This window comes from Arachis duranensis, chromosome 1, assembly GCF_000817695.3.
Source record: "Arachis duranensis cultivar V14167 chromosome 1, aradu.V14167.gnm2.J7QH, whole genome shotgun sequence".
In the NCBI taxonomy this organism is placed as follows: Eukaryota; Viridiplantae; Streptophyta; class Magnoliopsida; order Fabales; family Fabaceae; genus Arachis; species Arachis duranensis.
The window spans coordinates 65,856,941-65,873,764 of record NC_029772.3 but is presented as its reverse complement, the minus strand read 5'-3'; positions in this window follow the sequence as shown (position 1 = coordinate 65,873,764).

Here is a 16,824-nt window from a genome sequence, read left to right as displayed (position 1 = left end):
CTTTCCCATGGAGGTTCTGCGTCTCCTAAGTCTTCAACCAACTCTTCTTCTTGAATAATGGTAGCTTCTTCTACTTGTTCTAGTACGAATTCATTCTCTGTCTTGTCCACTGGGGTTTCTGGTATCTCCGTCATGCTACGCTCTTCAGTAGACTGTCCACATGGAGCTGTGGCTGATCCTTGTATATTTGAGCGCCTAGAAACCCATTGAATTACTACTTGCTCCAGTTGTTGAATGGTTGCCTGAAATCGATCCACTGTTTCCTTGAAACGATCCTTTGTCTCTTGATGTACTCGGCTTTCATAAGTAGGATCATAATGCTCTTGGATTGATGGATATGGAGATGATGAATATTGAAGTGGTGGTTCTTGGGAGTAATTGGGTTGGAATTGGGGTGGTTCTATATATGGTTCATATGGCTCATAAGGTGGTTGGTATGGTGGTTGAGGGTTAGGGTCATATGGAGGTGAATGGCGGAAAGGGGCTTGTGAGTTTGGTGGTCCAAAGTTATGTTGAGGAAAGGGTTCATAGGCATATGGTGGTGGTTGTTGATAGTCCATTGGAGGTGGTTGTTGCCATGAGGATTGATCAAGTCCTTGTGGCTCCTCCCATCTTTGATTGTTCCAATCTTGATGCCTATTCTCATTGTAATTTCTTCTTCCTACAACATTATTGTAACTAGACTAATAGCCAAAGGGGTAAGAGTTCATGATAGCAAATAAAAAAAATTAAAAACAAATTTGAATTTTTTTTTTGAAATTTGAAAATTGAAAAATTTTTAAATTTGATTTTTGAAATAAGATAAGATAAGATAAAAATTTTATAATAAAAATCAATAACCTCTTAATTTACGAAAAAGCAAATAAAAATAAAAAATAAAAACAAATCAAAAAGCAAATATTTACAATAACCAATAATGAAGCACACGTTTGCAATTCCCCGGCAACGACGCCATTTTGACGTTAGGATTTTTGCCAGTAAAGAATATCATAAAAACAGTCGCGTTGTAGATATAGTCTCTAAACCGACAAAAATCCCTTTGTACAAACGTTTTGGTTGTCACAAGTAACAAACCCCTTTGAAATTGATAACCAAGTATTCAAACCTCAGGTCGTCTTCTCAAGGAATTGCAGGGAGGTATGTTCTTATTATTGGTTATGGAGATTGTAAATTTGGTGTTTTGAGAAATTTGGAGTTTGGGCAATGTGCACAGGTATATTTTCAAGCAATAAAAATTAATAAATAACTGTAAAATAAACTCTTGGCAAGGTATGAAGACTGGAGGTCCTATCCTAGTTATCCTTATCAATTGTAATGGGAATTGAATTTTTCTCCCACTTTATTAACCTCTAACTATGAAGGTAAGTTAAGTGGATGAATTAATTCCTGAAGAATTCCAATTCTCAATCAACAATGAGTTTGATAACTCAAGAGTCACCAATTATTTAACCAAGGCCAAAAGGGAGAAAAATATCTAAATTAAATTGAAAGCAATCTTAAACAGAGCAAAGCAATCTTAAATCTGAATTACCTCAAATAATATTAATTAAGAAAATCATAACATGAATGTAGCATAAGCCAAATAGGCAACATATCTAATACAAGCATTGAAGCATCTGAAAGTAAAAAGAGGAATATAAAGTAAAAGAACGTTGAACCTGGGATTGAGAGTCACTCCTAAAACTAAGAGAAATCCTAAATTCTAATCCTAAGAGAGAGGAGAGAGCCTCTCTCTCTAAAAACTACATCTACTCCTAAAATTGTGAATGTGAGAGCCTCCTATGGATGAATGGATTCCCCCACTTTATAGCCTCTAATGTGTGTTTTCTGGGCCGCAAACTGGGTTAAAAACAGCCTAGAAATGGCCCCCAGCATATTCTGGTACGTACAGGTCGCGGAAAAGTGACGCGGCCGCATGGCTCACGCAGCTGCGTGGGTTGTGTTCCTGCCAGGTCACGCGTCCATGTGACCCACGCGTTCGCGTCACCTGGCGTCGGGGCAGCTATGGAAAATTATATATCAAATCGAAGCCCCAGACGTTAGCTTTCCAACGCAACTGGAACCGCATCGTTTGGACCTTTGTAGCTAAAGTTATAGCCGTTTGAGTGCAAAGAGGTCAGGCTGGACAGCTTAGCAATTTCTCCAACTCCTTGTATTCCTTCCACTTTTGCATGCTTCCTTTCCATCCTCTGAGCAATTCCTGCCCTGTAATCTCTGAGATCATTTAACACACATATCAAGGCATCTAATGGTAATAAGAGAGGATTAATAATAAGCAAATATAAGATCAAAGAAGCACGTTTTCAATCATAGTACAAAATCAGGAAGGAAATATAAAACTATGGAAATATTATGAATAAGTGGGTAAAGAGTTGATAAAATCCACTCAATTGAGCACAAGATAAACCATAAAATAGTGGTTTATCAAGCATGTTCTATTTCATACAAGATCTTCCTTATTTAAAGCATAGAAAAAAAATGGAGTAAAGAAGGAACTCCACCACCTTTTACTCTTGTGGCCGTCCATGCTCTTTTCCTTGCTTGTCCTCCTTGTGTCCTCTTGCATTTCCTCGCATCCACGCCAATCTTGTTTGCTTTCAATCCTCAAGTGCCTTCCTCACTGATTCATGACTCTCTTCCACCCTTTGTCTCTCTTCTCGTGCTAATTCATCCTTCACTTCTTCATACCTTCTGATTCCTGGGTGCAATATAGGCAGCTGTCCTACTAGGTATCCGAGCTTGGCTTGAGTGTTTATGTGATGCCCTGTCTCGCTCATGTAAACTCCTTCTGCAAATGCCCTTTGCTCGTCCAGTAGTTCCGTGTGTTCTATTTGTCTTTGATGCATCTCATGTATGTGTGCCCCTTGATGTTCTTGGATGTTGATTAGCCTCTGGATGGACTCTTGTTGCTCATTTTGCCTTTGTTCCATCCTGTTAAATGTTTCTCCCCATTGTTGCCCTTGACTTAGTTGTTGTTCCATTATTTGCCTTTGCCACTCACCTTGCTGAGTTATCCACCTTGAGAGTACTTCCTCTTACTGCCCCATCATCTGTAGTTGAAGCTCTTTCTGTGCTCCTTGGCTTTCCAAATACTATCTAGATAAGCCATCAATGGCTTCCTGCAATTGGTGCATGTCCAAGGTCTGTGGTGCTTGCCCTTCTGCGACTTGTCCTTCCACTACTTGAGGGGCTGTCCTCTTCCTTTGCTTCCGTTGAGGCAGGGGGATGCGGCAGCATTCATCCTTCGGACCGTTATTGGAATGCCTTTCTTTATCCACACGGGATCCTCATCTTCAAAAACTACCCCAGCTTTCTTGCATATTCGGTAAATAGTGCTGGGGTAACCTAACGTTCCTCTTTAGTCGCTTTTCTCTGCCATCTTTCTAATGCCTTTAGCTATCAGTTGATGAACCTTGATTTCTCCTCCCTTCAGTATATAGTGCACCATTATTGCTCTCTTGAGATTCACCTCCGAGTTGTTTGCAGTTGGGAGGATAGACCTCCTCACTAGCTCAAACCACCCCTTGGCTTTAGGAGTGAGATCTGTTCTCTTGATGATCTTTGGTTTCTTTCCCGCAGACCTTTCCCAGTCAGCTCCGGGTACACAAATGTCTCGCAAAATCTGGTCATAATTGGGGTTGTTGTCCAATCTTGAGTGATAACTTTCTTCTTCAAACGGTATAGACCGTAGCTTCAGTGCCCTCATGACACTCATGGGACCAAAATCCACCATCTTTCTTCTCACAAAGCTTGTATATGACTCATCTTTCTTATCATATCGGACCGCATTTGCATAAAATTCTCTTATGAGGTTTGCATTCACCTTAATGACCGGATCAGTGAGGAGCTCCCATCTTCTCTTTTCTACTTTCTCGGTGATTTCTGGACACTCAGTTTTCTTCACTTGAAATCCTAGCTCATAAATGATTTCCTTGTCAACCATCCACCCGTATTGCTATGCATGATACATGCTTCTAAATCTCTTTTCATCATATGGGTGTTGCTCCATGGGTTCTTTTCCCTTCCTTCGTTTAGAACTTGAAGAAGCCATGAATGAAAGTTGTGTGAAGGTGGTAAGGGTGTGAGACTTTTGGTTGTTTAGGGTTTTATTGCAATGAGAGAGTAAGGGTGGTGTTTGTAATGGGGTAGACCGTGCTTAGTTCTGAAATGGAGAGGTGTGAAGAGTGGGTACGGAACATGGTTCATTTATATAGAGAAGTTGTGAGATAATGGAGGGTATGGATTGATGGAGTAGTTACTTGATGGACGGTTGGGGTTATGCATGGATAAAGGACAAGGATCATCACTTATTGATGGAAATTGCTCGGCCTTTTAGGGGTCCCGTTTTTTTTTAATGTTGCATGGCAACACTTTCCAATGCATTCTCTTTTTAGGACCCGTGTGTAGTCCCTCCTTTTGTAGTGTCCGAACCTTCTTTGTTTAGTTGTCCAATCTATCACTTTTAATGCTCCTTTTCTTTTCCCTATAAAGACCAAATAAGAAAGGTGAGAATAATATCAATACCAAAGATAATTGAAACTTTACGCAAAGAAAAGAAAAGATTAGATTTTTCATTTATGAACTCTAACTAACTAACTAACTGTGTGTCCTTATATGCACATTGGTGGCACCTTGGGGTGACACCAACTTAGTTTGGAGCACTGTGATGAAAAGTTTTGTTCAAAGCTCCAAAGACTAGCATGCATCTTGGTTTACTCTGAACACCAAACTTGTTCCTCACTATATACTGCACAATAAGGTCTTCACCAAATGTTTGTCAAGTTTGAGTTGGAATTCATAAATGTTGACTTATTCACTATCTTCTAAAAGCATATAAAACATGGGTTACCTCCCATGAAGCGCTTCTTTAGCGTCACTAGCTTGACGTTTCTCCCTCATCAGGGTGGTTGGTAATGCTTGAAGTCTTCCCCTCTTGCTGTGGACTTGTATCCATTGGTTGTATCAATGATCTCGACATATTCCAGGGAGAGAACTCTGTTGATAGTGAAGACTTTAGGTAACTGAGATGGTACTGTGAGGAGATTAGGGGGAATATCTGGGAAGTAAGCTGAGATCACTCTATCCCCTGGAGAGAAGTCTTCCGTAGGGATCTTTTTGTTCCTCCACTTCCTTGGTACCTTCTTCCTTGTGTCTTTTGACATTGCCTTGCTCTTGATGACTCCTTCCTCTAAGGTGGTTTTGTTGCTTCCTTCACATATCTCTTGTGGTTTAGGTTCCTCTAGTTTTTCCTTGAGCTGTGACAACTGCCTGTTTCCTTGTTCCTCATGCATGAGTTTCCCTAGATGGGTTGGGTGTGCTTCAATGCTTGCTTCCTCCTTCAACATCTCATTGTGATCTTTGCTTGGTTCCTTGTGCTCTTGGTTTGCTTCTTGTGAGAGTTTGAAGACATTAAAGTTGAGTCGTTCATCATGGATCCTCAATATTAGCTCCCCTTGTTCCACATCTATGAGTGCTCTGGCTATAGCTAAGAATGGTCTTCCCAATATGATTGGGTGAGTGTGACTCTCTTCCATGTCCAGAATGACAAAGTCTGTTGGGAGAAAGTATTTCCCAACCTTTAGCAACAAATTTTCCACTACTCCTATTGCTTGCTTTTGAGTCTTGTCAGCCAGTCTGATGACCACATCTGTGAGCATTATCTCATTGATCTGCAGCCTCTTTACCAAGGATAATGGCAGTAAGTTGATGCTTGCCCCCAAATCACAGAGTGCTCTATCGAACATTGTTTCTCCTATGGCACAGGGGATGTGAACACTCCCTGGGTCTTTTATTTTTGCAGGCAACTCAGGTTGAATAAGGGCACTACATTCCTTGTTCAACACTATAGTTTGGCCTCCTTTGAGTGAGCTTTTCCTGGGAAGAAGTTCCTTCATATACTTGATGAATGCAGGCATTTGTTAGATGGCCCTGATGAATGGTATGTTCACATGCAGAGATGCAAACAAGTCTAGGAACCTTGAGTATATTCTCTTCCCCACAGCATCATTGAGTAGTTGGGGAAATGGTGCATAGAGCTTAAGCAACTCTTGTTGTGAGATTTCTGGTTCTTGGTGATCTCTATCCTTCTCCTCTGTTGAGTTGTCTTCAGGCTGTTTGGAGAGTTTGCCTTGCTTGTCTTCAGCCTCTTGATCACTTGTAGTGACCATTTTGCAATCTTTCCATCTTACTTTCTTTGCTTCTCCTCTTGGGTTTTTCTCCGTGTCACTTAGGAAGCTATCAGTAGGTTTGGGAATCTTCTGAGCTAAGCATCCCACTTGGAATTCCAGCTTCTTGATGGTCTCTCCCTGGTTCTTAATATTAGCTCGCACCTCCTCTTTGAACACCTTGTTTTCTTGAATCTCTTGGCATATTCCTTCAAGTAAGGTTTCAAGCTTAGAGAGTCTATCATCAATTGATGGTAGATTGGGATTAGAGGTGGAAGGATGAGAGGTATTGTTGTGGTTTTGATATGAGTGTGGAGAAGCGTTGTTGTGGGGGTGTTGATATGTCCTCTGTGTGAATTGTTGATGAGCTGCATTGTTGTTGGAGTTGTAAAGTCTCTGGTCTTGGCTTTGATCTTGCTGATTCCCCCACCCAAAGTTTGGGTGGTTCCTCCATCCAGGGTTGTATGTCTTGGAGTATGGATCATGGTTCTGTCTAGGTGAATTCCCAATGTAGTTGGCTTGCTCAAGGTTACCCTCTGCTTCTTCTTCAACTCCTTCTTGGATTGTTGAGGAGGTGGTGATTGCTGCCACTTGGTTCCTCTCCATCTTCTTGGTGAGGTCAGCTAGCTGCTTGGTAATGAGCTTGTTCTGAGCCAGCAGAGCATCTACATTGTTTAGTTCTATTACTCCTCTAGTGTTCCCTCTTTCGGAAGCATAAAAGTAGTCATTCTCAGCTACAGTCTCAATTACATCTATGGCTTCTTCAATGGTCTTCTTCTTGTTCAATGATCCTCCAGAGGAATGGTCTACTGACTTCTTTGTTTCATATGACAAGCCTTCATAGAAGATGTGCAACTGCACCCATTCATTGAACATATTTGGTGGACACCTCCTTGTTAAGTCTTTGAACCTTTCCCAAGCTTCATAAAGTGTCTCCCCATCTTGCTGCCTGAACGTCTGCACTTCAGTTCTCAGCCTATTGATCCTTTGAGAGGGGTAAAACCTTGCCAAAAACTTATTCACTACCTCCTTCCAATTTGTCAGGCTTTCTTTTGGGAAGGATTCAAGCCATTTAGATGCCTTGTCCCTGAGTGAAAAAGGGAACAAGAGCAGCCTATAGACATCCGGGTGGACTCCATTGGACTTCACTATGTCACAAATCCTCAAGAAGATGGTCAAGTGTTGATTCGGGTCTTCTTGAGCACCTCCTCCAAATGAGCAATTATTCTGCACAAGAGTGATGAGCTGAAGTTTTAGCTCGAAATTGTTGGCATGTATGGTGGGCTTCTGAATGTTACTCCCACAGTTGCCTGGGTTTGGATTGATGTAAGAGCCTAGCACTCTTCTATCCTCTCTAGCATGATTTGCTCTACCTCTTCCACCATGGTTATTAGCCTCTTCTTCATGTTGGTTTTCCATGTTGCCTTCCATGTTTAGTTCAAAGTTTTCCTCCTCCTCTTCAGCACCGATTGCACGTTTTCCTCTTGCTTCCCTCCTTAATCTAAGGAGGGTTCTCTCTGGTTCAGAATCGAAGGAAGTTGAAGCCCCACTTCTTCTCCCTGTCATACAACCAACAAGTACAAGCAAGTAACAATATGTGCAGATAGTATTACTGTCAGAATTACTATTAGTTGTCAGTGATGCAATATATCAAACAGTTAGTGGGTTAGCAAACTAAATGGTAAATAACAACGAACACGAAAGAGTAGATGGGGAATGGGAGAGGTTAACTAAGACAGAAAGTAAATTACTCAAACAGAAAATTAAATCAACAAAACAAAAATGCTCAATATAGTGATCTCCTAATTTAATCATTGTTGATGCACAATCAATCCCCGGCAACGGCGCCATAAACTTGCAAGTTGAAACTGTCTCTCAACAAATTTCCTTCGGCAAGTGTACCGAATTTGTCATCAAGTAAAAACTCACAATAGAGTGAGGTCAAATCCTACAGGGATTGATTGATCAAGCAACTTTAATTAGAAGAAAGTTCTAATTGAGCGAATTCAGAATTTTGGTTGAGATTTGCAGAAATTAAAATGGCGGAAATGTAAATAACAGAAAAAGTAAATGCTAGAATTAAAGTGCTGAAAGTAAGTGACTGAAAGTAAATTGCAAAATTGTAAATGGTAATGGGGTGTTTGCTCATGAAAGTAAATGCAGAAATTAAAGAGAATGGGTGAGATCAGAATTGAGGAGTTCATTGGGTGCAGGTGATGTTGCAATTCTCCGGATCAAGTTCATTTTCATCTCTTCCTCAATCAATGCACTCATTGATCTCCTTGGCAATCTTAATTGATTGAATTACAATTTCTTGCAATTCAATCTCTCAAATCTTTGTCAATAGCTAATTCCTTGGTCAATTGCTCATGAGAAGAGATGAAGTGTGGTCACTGATTATACCACATGCATTTCCCAAATCAAGTATTGAGAGGATTATAGTCACATATCCATCCAAACCCAATTTGGTCCAGCATGAGAAAGCATTTCTAGCTTGATCTCTTCATTCCTCTTTCACGATTCAGAAGAGATCCAAGTTTGAATAGCTCCTTTTCCAAGATAACTACCCAATGGGATGAAGATCGAAAGCTTTCAAGTAAAATCAAGAGAAAAGATAGAAGAAGAAGAATGAAAATTAGTATTGATCCATCAACTTACAACAGAGCTCCCTAACCCAATGAAAGGGGTTTAGTTGTTCATAGCTCTAGAAAATGAAAACAACGATGGAGAATACATCATGGAACTAGAAGAGCAGAGTAAAATACAGAGAGTTGTTCTATTTTCCCCAACTTTTTCTCCACTCCCCAATAATTCAAAGCTACTCCTATATATACTACTCTTCTCAGCTTCTAGTTGGTTCTTCAAGTCTTGGGCCTTTAGATCTTAAGTTTGAAGCAGTTCTCTTCTTCATTTGGGCATGGGTTTACTTGCAGAGAGAAAGTGTGAAGTGGGCAGAGACTTTAGCTCAGGACGTTAGGGGTGTTAACGTTAGTGACACTCAAAATCATCACTAACATTCCAATGTACCCCTTTGCCTCACGTTAGATCCCACGTTAACTAGGTTAACGTGGCTTCTAACGTGGCCTTGCCATCCTTCGAGAATGTTAGTGACACTCAACATTGTCACTAACGTTCCAATGTGCCCCTATGTCTCATGTTAGAGTCCACGTTAACTAGGTTAACGTGGCTTCTAACGTGGCATTGCCAACCTTCGAGAACGTTAGTGACATTCAACATTGTCACTAACGTTCCAATGTGCCCCTATGTCTCACGTTAGAGTCCACGTTAACTAGGTTAACGTGGCTTCTAACGTGGCCATTCTTAGCCATCCCCAACGTTAGTGACATTGTTGAGTGTCACTAACGTTGGCTCATCTTTCACTCATCATCGTTAGCTTTCCATGTTAACTCAGTTAATGTGGAAGTTAACCTGGCTCCTTGGGGTTTTGTGGTTGCTTCCAACGTTAGTGACAATGTTGGGTGTCACTAACGTTGTCGACCACCCTTGCCTCTTACGTTAGCTCCCACGTTAACCAAGTTAACGTGGGAGTTAATGTGGTATATTGCACCTTAGGCCAACGTTAGTGACAATGCTGAGTGTCACTAACGTTGGCTTTTTAACTTAGTTAACGTGACTCTTAACATGGGCAATGATGGCTTCGAGAGCGTTATTGGCAATCACTTTTCTCATTAACTTTGTAAGTTACCTCCCATTGCACGTTAGTGGTAACGTTAATTAGATTAACGTGACTGCTAAGTGGTTCTTCCTTGCTTCCTTTGGTCCTGAAATCAAGCAATAGAGTGCATCAAAGTTCTAGTCCAAATCATGGGTAATGCAACATACAATTTGTTACTAAACTCATGAAAAATCCTCATGAAATCATGTAAAATTCACAATGTATGCTTGAATCAAGGTGTAAGTGAATATCTACCCCAAAACTAGCTTATTTCCTAAAGAAATGCATGAAACTACCTTAAAAATAGTAAAGAAAAGGTCAGTGAAACTGGCCAAGATGCCCTGGCATCACCCTTGCAACCAACTTTGAGCCTACACTTAACCCACTCATTCTTAATTCTAGCACATTACAAGCCGAGAAGCGAAAAACTATGAACCCTATGTGGATCTTTGATTGGCTTAGGCTAGTGTGCGTGTGTCATTCAAGTGTGGGGATAAATGGCCATAAAGTGGTTCGACAGCTTACCCAAAGATTAATCACAAGCTTTGACGACCTCACCAAAACATTTCTAGCTAGGTTCTCCAAACAAAAGGACAAAGCCAAACATGTTCCAAGCCTGCTAGGGATCAAGCAAGGAGGCCAGGAAAGCCTCCACAGCTAAATGGAAGGATTCAATAAAGCATGCCTCAGCATACAGAACCTCCCACAGAGGCAGCCATCATGGGACTTATTAATGGACTGCGAGAAGGACCCTTCATCCACTCTATATCTAAGAAACATCCCACACCCCTGAATGAAGTGCAAGAATGAGCTGAGAAATACATCAACATGGAAGAAAACTCCCGACTGGGGAAACCTCCAAAACTGGGTTCTCATACCCATCTCGAGACAATGATAAAAAGTCAATGAAAAGGGAGGACCAATCCACAGAGAAGCCCAAGAAATACCATAACTATACCCCTCTTTGGGTATCTTTAGTGGACGTTTACCGGGAAATATGCAACACAGAGAAGACCACACCACCCTGCCAAATTAAACACAAAAGGGGAGGATGTCGGACTGAGTATTGCGAATACCACAGAATCTACGGGCACCCCACTAACAAATGCTACAACCTAAAGAATGTCATAGAAAAGCTGGCCCGAGAAGGAAGACTAGATTAATTCCTAGCCAACAGAACGGACGAGCCAAAAAAGAGAAGGAGGGATGAAGAGGGCGGATGAGCTGAACATCCCCCTCACACCCTGGAAAGGCACATTCATATGATCGATGGAGGATTCACAGGAGGGGGAATCTGCAAATCGTTCCGCAAAAGACGCTTTAAAGAAATATACCATGTCGGAGAAGGGGATAGGTCACTCGACCTCCCTACTATTTCCTTCACCAAAGAAGACGACGTGGGCATCATCCCTGGGGATGATGACCCCGTGGTCATTACCATCATATTGGTTAATGCCAACTCCCACCAAACACTGGTTGACCAAGGAAGCTCCGTGGACATCCTATTCAAATCTGCCTTTGACAAGCTCGGACTACAAGAAAAGGAGCTCAGAGCATATCACAACAGCATTTTTAGGATAGGAGACATCCCCTCAAGTACATACCACCGCACACGACCTTTGGAAGGGAACCCAGTCCAGAACACTGAGCATAGACTACATCGTGGTTGACATGAACTCCGCGTACAACGCCCTTATAGGCTGGACGACCTTAAATCAGCTCGCCGCAGTAGTCTCCACTCCCCACCTATGCATGAAGTTCCTAACCCCAGAAGGCATAGCCACCATCAAAGGAGGCCAAAAGCTCGTGCGACATTGCTATAACGAAAGCTTGAACCTAAAATGCCAAATGCCATCGAACTCAAGAAGGCTTTACAAGAGGCTGAAGTAAACTACCAAAAGATAAAAAAGTTCATCTACTCCCTCATACTTACATCCTGGCGACTTTGACAATATTTTGAAGCCCACACCATCAGAATACAGATCGACCAACCCATAAAAGGCATCCTGCAAAAAATTGACTTGGCTGGAAGAATCCTACAATGGGCGATCGAGTTGTTTGAATTCGACCTTAAGTTCGAAGCTTGCACGACCATCAAGTCCCAGTACCTAGTTGACTTCATCGCAGAGTACACTGACACCCCAGGAACCCCCGTTGAATGGAACCTCTACGTTGACGACTCATCAAACAAAGCCAAAGGTGGAGCAGACGTTATCCCGAAAAGCGACCAAGGGACCCAACTCGAACTCTACTTAAGATTCGAGTTCCCCGCCTCAAATAACCAAGCCGAGTTCGAAGCCCTACTGGCCGGTTTGAAGTTGGCTAGAGAGGTCAGAGCTAAAAAGCTTACCATTTGCAGCGACTCACAAGTAATCACTTCGCAAATAGAACGAAGCTACCAGTCAAAAGATCCCACCATGAAAAAGTACCTTGACAAAACCAAAGAACAGCTTGAAAACTTCATAGACTATGAGATCTGAGGGTAATAATAGAAGCCTCATCCAAGAAACCCTACAATACCCGTCGACCTAAAGGGAAGAAAAGGTCATAAACATATCAGACAAGGACCAAGGATGGATGACCTCCGTAATCAACTACCTCAAGTCCGGAACGCTCCTCACAGATAAGAAGGACATGAAAAGGCTTATACGAAAGGCACAATATTACACCATAGTGCACGACGTCTTGTACCGGAAAAGAATCTCAACACTTCTCCTAAAATGCGTCCCGACTTCAGCTGCAAAGGAAGTCCAAGAAAGAAGAAGTCCACAGCGGCATGTGTGGCAATCACCTCGGGGCATTAATCCAAAAAGGTACTTCTAGCCGGCTTCTACTGGCCGACCTTATAGAAGAAAGCAACCGAGTTCGTCAAAACATGCCCTTCATGGCAAAAGCACGCCAATTTCCACGCCGCCCCGCCTAAAGAACTCATCTGCGTCACCTCACCTTTGCCATTCACAAAGTGGGGGCTCGACCTCCTTGGACCATTCCCCCAGGGATTAGGGCAAGTCGAATTCCTCATTGTTGGAATAGACTACTTCATAAAGTGGATTAAGGCAGAGCCATTGGCCACCGCCACTGCCCAAAGAAGTCGAAAGTTCCTATATAGAAATATTGACACAAGGTTTGGGGTCCCCTACTCCATCACCACAGACAATGGGACTCAGTTCACCGACACAGGCTTTAGGAACCTGGTAGCTAATCTGAAAATCAAGCACCAGTTCACCTCAGTAGAACACCCACAAGCCAATGGACAGGTAGAAGCCGCCAACAAAGTCATACTGGCCGGACTAAAACGTCGATTGCAGGACACAAAAGGAACCTGGGCTGAAGAGCTCCCCTAACTCCTATGGGCATACCAAATGACGCCATACTCCACCACCGGGGAATCGCCTATCTGACTTGCCTATGGGACCGAGGCAATGATCCCCATAGAAGTAGACGAAAGATCCCCTAGGGCGGTCTTCTACAGCGTGGATGCCAACTCCCAAACATAGAGGGAAGAACTCAACTTGCTTCCAGAAGTCTGAGAATGAGCTCGGATCAGAGAGGAAGCCCTGAAGCGTCGAATGGCCTCAAGGTACAACCGAAAGGTAATCCAACGAAGCTTTACTACCAACGATCTCATCCTAATCCGAAATGACATCAAAGCGGGACGGCCAGGAGAAGGAAAGCTGGCAGTTAATTGAAAAAGACCGTACCGGGTTACAGAAGTACTAGGGAAAGGTTACTATAAGGTGGCCAACCTCCAAGGGCGAGAGTTCCCGAGGTCTTGGCATGCCTGTAACCTAAGAAAGTACTATAGTTAGAAAAAGGCCTTGAGCCAAGGTGTGTTCTTTTTCACACCAAAGGGTTTTTTAATGAGGCACCAGGACAAGACCAAAAAGCGGCCCGACTTACAGGGTAACCCCACACATGAACATACTCTTGTTTATATTTCTCTCACTACTTTTTATTTTTAGTAAAATTACAAATTCCATAAAAAGTTTCCTGCCAAAGCGCATTAATTTAGGCTCGACAAAAAAAAAATTCATCGCCCGACCACAAAGGTCGGTAAGGTGAAGTGACAAAACTCAAATTAATGCAAGAAGTTATAAAAGTAACCCGTATAAAGCGACCTGATGAGGTCGAATAAAAAACGGAGTTGCTAAAAATAACTTGAAAAGGCCCGACATAGAAGTCGGACCAGCTAAAGGATCATTAAAAAAGGAACAACACCACGCAAAGGCCAAAAAGGTTGAAAAACCTAGTGCCAATGCTGCCAAGCTAAAAGGTAGGCTTCCAAAGAAGATGCCGCCTAAAAAGCAAAGGCAATTACGAACTTAAGAAAGGCTCAAAAGTTGTTCAATTCAACTAAGGAGAAGTTCTGAATATGAACCCTACCTAGAAAGTTATTTGATTCGAGTAAAAGCTTACAAAACCAAACTGTAAAGGATGAAAATTCCAAAAAGCAGAGTAAAAACAACTCGGGAGACACGAGCTCGAAGAAGTGCAGACCAACATGCAAAGGTAGAAGTTCTTGGAAGAACACTGCCTCAAGAACTTTAAAAAGGCCAATGCCGAACCATAACTAGGTCGAAAAAGGCAAAAAACCAACAAAAGAACGCTACTCCAATGAGAAACTTATAATAGGGGTGAAACAGCGATCCAAGGAGGGGAACACTTCCCAGAAGTCAAACCGGCACAACACCAAAGCAGATTGAACAAAATTAAGGCATTAATAACTCAAGGGACTACCTAACAGGCAATCCAAGAGTAAAAGTGCTTTAATTGAAAACTAAAAGTTGCTAGAAAGTAACCATAATATGTCAAGAGAGTTACCCAAAAGTATTGCAAAAACCAAAAGTTCAGAGGTCCACAAGTAGGACCGCATCAATACATAGTCAAAAGAAAGATAAAAGGAGAGAGTCACAAGGGGTCCAGCTTCGCTCATGTCACTGCATCCTGAGGAGCAGGAGCAATGACTGAGATCGGGACATCTCAGACAACACCATCAGGGCCATTCAAGATCTCTACGTCAAGATCGGCCTCAAATCGGGACGACTCAACAAAGGAAGCCTTGGCAGGAGGTTCTGGGGCAGAAATTTCATCATCATTAGGTGCTGGGACCGTCTTACCGTCTTCAACAATGTTATCCATGCTAACCAAGGTAAGGTCGGCATCTGGAGCAAGAACCCAGACCTGAGCCTTCAAATTTTCATACAGAACAGTCATACCACTCACCACATGGCCCTGAAGCTCAGCATAATAGTCATAAGCAGACTGGAGTTTCTCCTTAACCTCCAAAAGCTCACCATAAGTCCGGGTGTAGCTCTCCTTAGCCTTCTTTTCCATATCCTCAGCCAAATTGGTAGTAGCCCCCGCAGCAGTAGCCCGGGCCATCTCCTTCTCTGCGAAAAGCTCTAGCCCGACATTCTTTGCCTCCAGCTCAAGTTTTGACCCCTCTACCCTATCATAATCAGCCTTGGCCTTCTCAAGAAAAGCACTACCTAGCTTGGAGCGGAGAAGAACAGAATCCCCTAAAAATCTCTTAGTATCCAGATGAGGAGGCTCTCCCCAGTGCTCCTCCAAAACACATACAAAGACCCTCTCAACCTCATCAAGGCTCTCTAAAGTGAAGAAGGGCTCATTATTCTCATTCAGAAAAAGGGGTGAACATCCTCAACAGCTCAGATTTTGAAATAAAATTTTTTAAAATCATGGAAGGAATCATCAAAATAGAAAACACCTTCTTTCCCTCGGTAGCTCAGAAGGAGATCCAAGAAGCCTTCTTCTTGGCCGCCCCCAGCTTGGTCAACACGAACAGACAGAGAAAGAGACTAAGGAAAGGTCAGACACCCAACTCCTAGCATAGTAGCTGAAAAATGTTCATAAAAGCCCAAGAGTTCGAATGAAGCTGAGAAGGGGCATGGTTACAGTTCCAAAGGAGGTCGGACTCAAACTCAGTAAAGGGTAGGGTAACACCTAACTTGTTAAAGAGGCAGTCATATGCATAAAAGAAAGGACGTTCTGCCTGACTTAAAGGAGGAACACTGACCCTCTCCTCGGGGTTAGGGGACACCAGCTCGTAGTTTTTCTCATTCTCCCTATTCTCATAGATCCTATGAAATCTCCTAAATTTCTCACAGTATTCCGGGTCTGCTACAGTATACCAGGAGAAACCTTTGTGGACATTTCAACAATATTTTTACGAGTAGACATAAAAACTACACCTACAGCAAGAAAACAGAAGGGGCGTCACTACCAAACAACTCGGCCAAAAATAAGGAGATGAAAAGATAGCAAGTAAACAAGAAAACTTAACAAACAAAGGGTGCCCCAATGATTTATCAAATCAAAGATCACCACCATAACCCAGAGGCACCGCTTGAGAGGCAACACAGACACAGAAAAGAAGAAACGCAAGGAATCATAAAAAAATAAAAAACCCCAGCCCGAAAATAACGAAAATCAAAAAGCAAAAAGCCCCAACCTTTTTAGCAACCGCAAAATAAAAAAGATTGAAACTTTACAAGAAAGAAAATCATGCAATGACCAGAAACAAAGTACAAAAAAGGATCGCAGATATCAAGTACGAAAGAAATGAAAGTGCGCACTAACCTAGAATCGAGAGAAGCAGAAGCAACAAGGAATGCGCTGCAAAACACGGATAATCCACACCGATAAAATGCCTCGAAGCCTCAGGGAAGAAGAAAATGTAAAAGTGAAGCAGATGGATGCGAGGAAACAAAAAATGAGATAGAAACCTCTTTGATTTCAAAATAAAGAGGGAAACGAAACGGTAAAAGGAGTCAAAGCTCAGTTAAAAAGGCATTAAAGGTACTCACGTAAATCCAAGAAAACTAATGCGCTCGAGAGCCCCACAGCATTTAAAGACAAAAATGATTCACGTTTCAAAAAACATTTAAGACGCAGAATTTGCCCAAAAAAGGGCAAGTCGTGCGCGACCAGGTGGAAGATGCTTGAACACGACTTCCCCAAAAG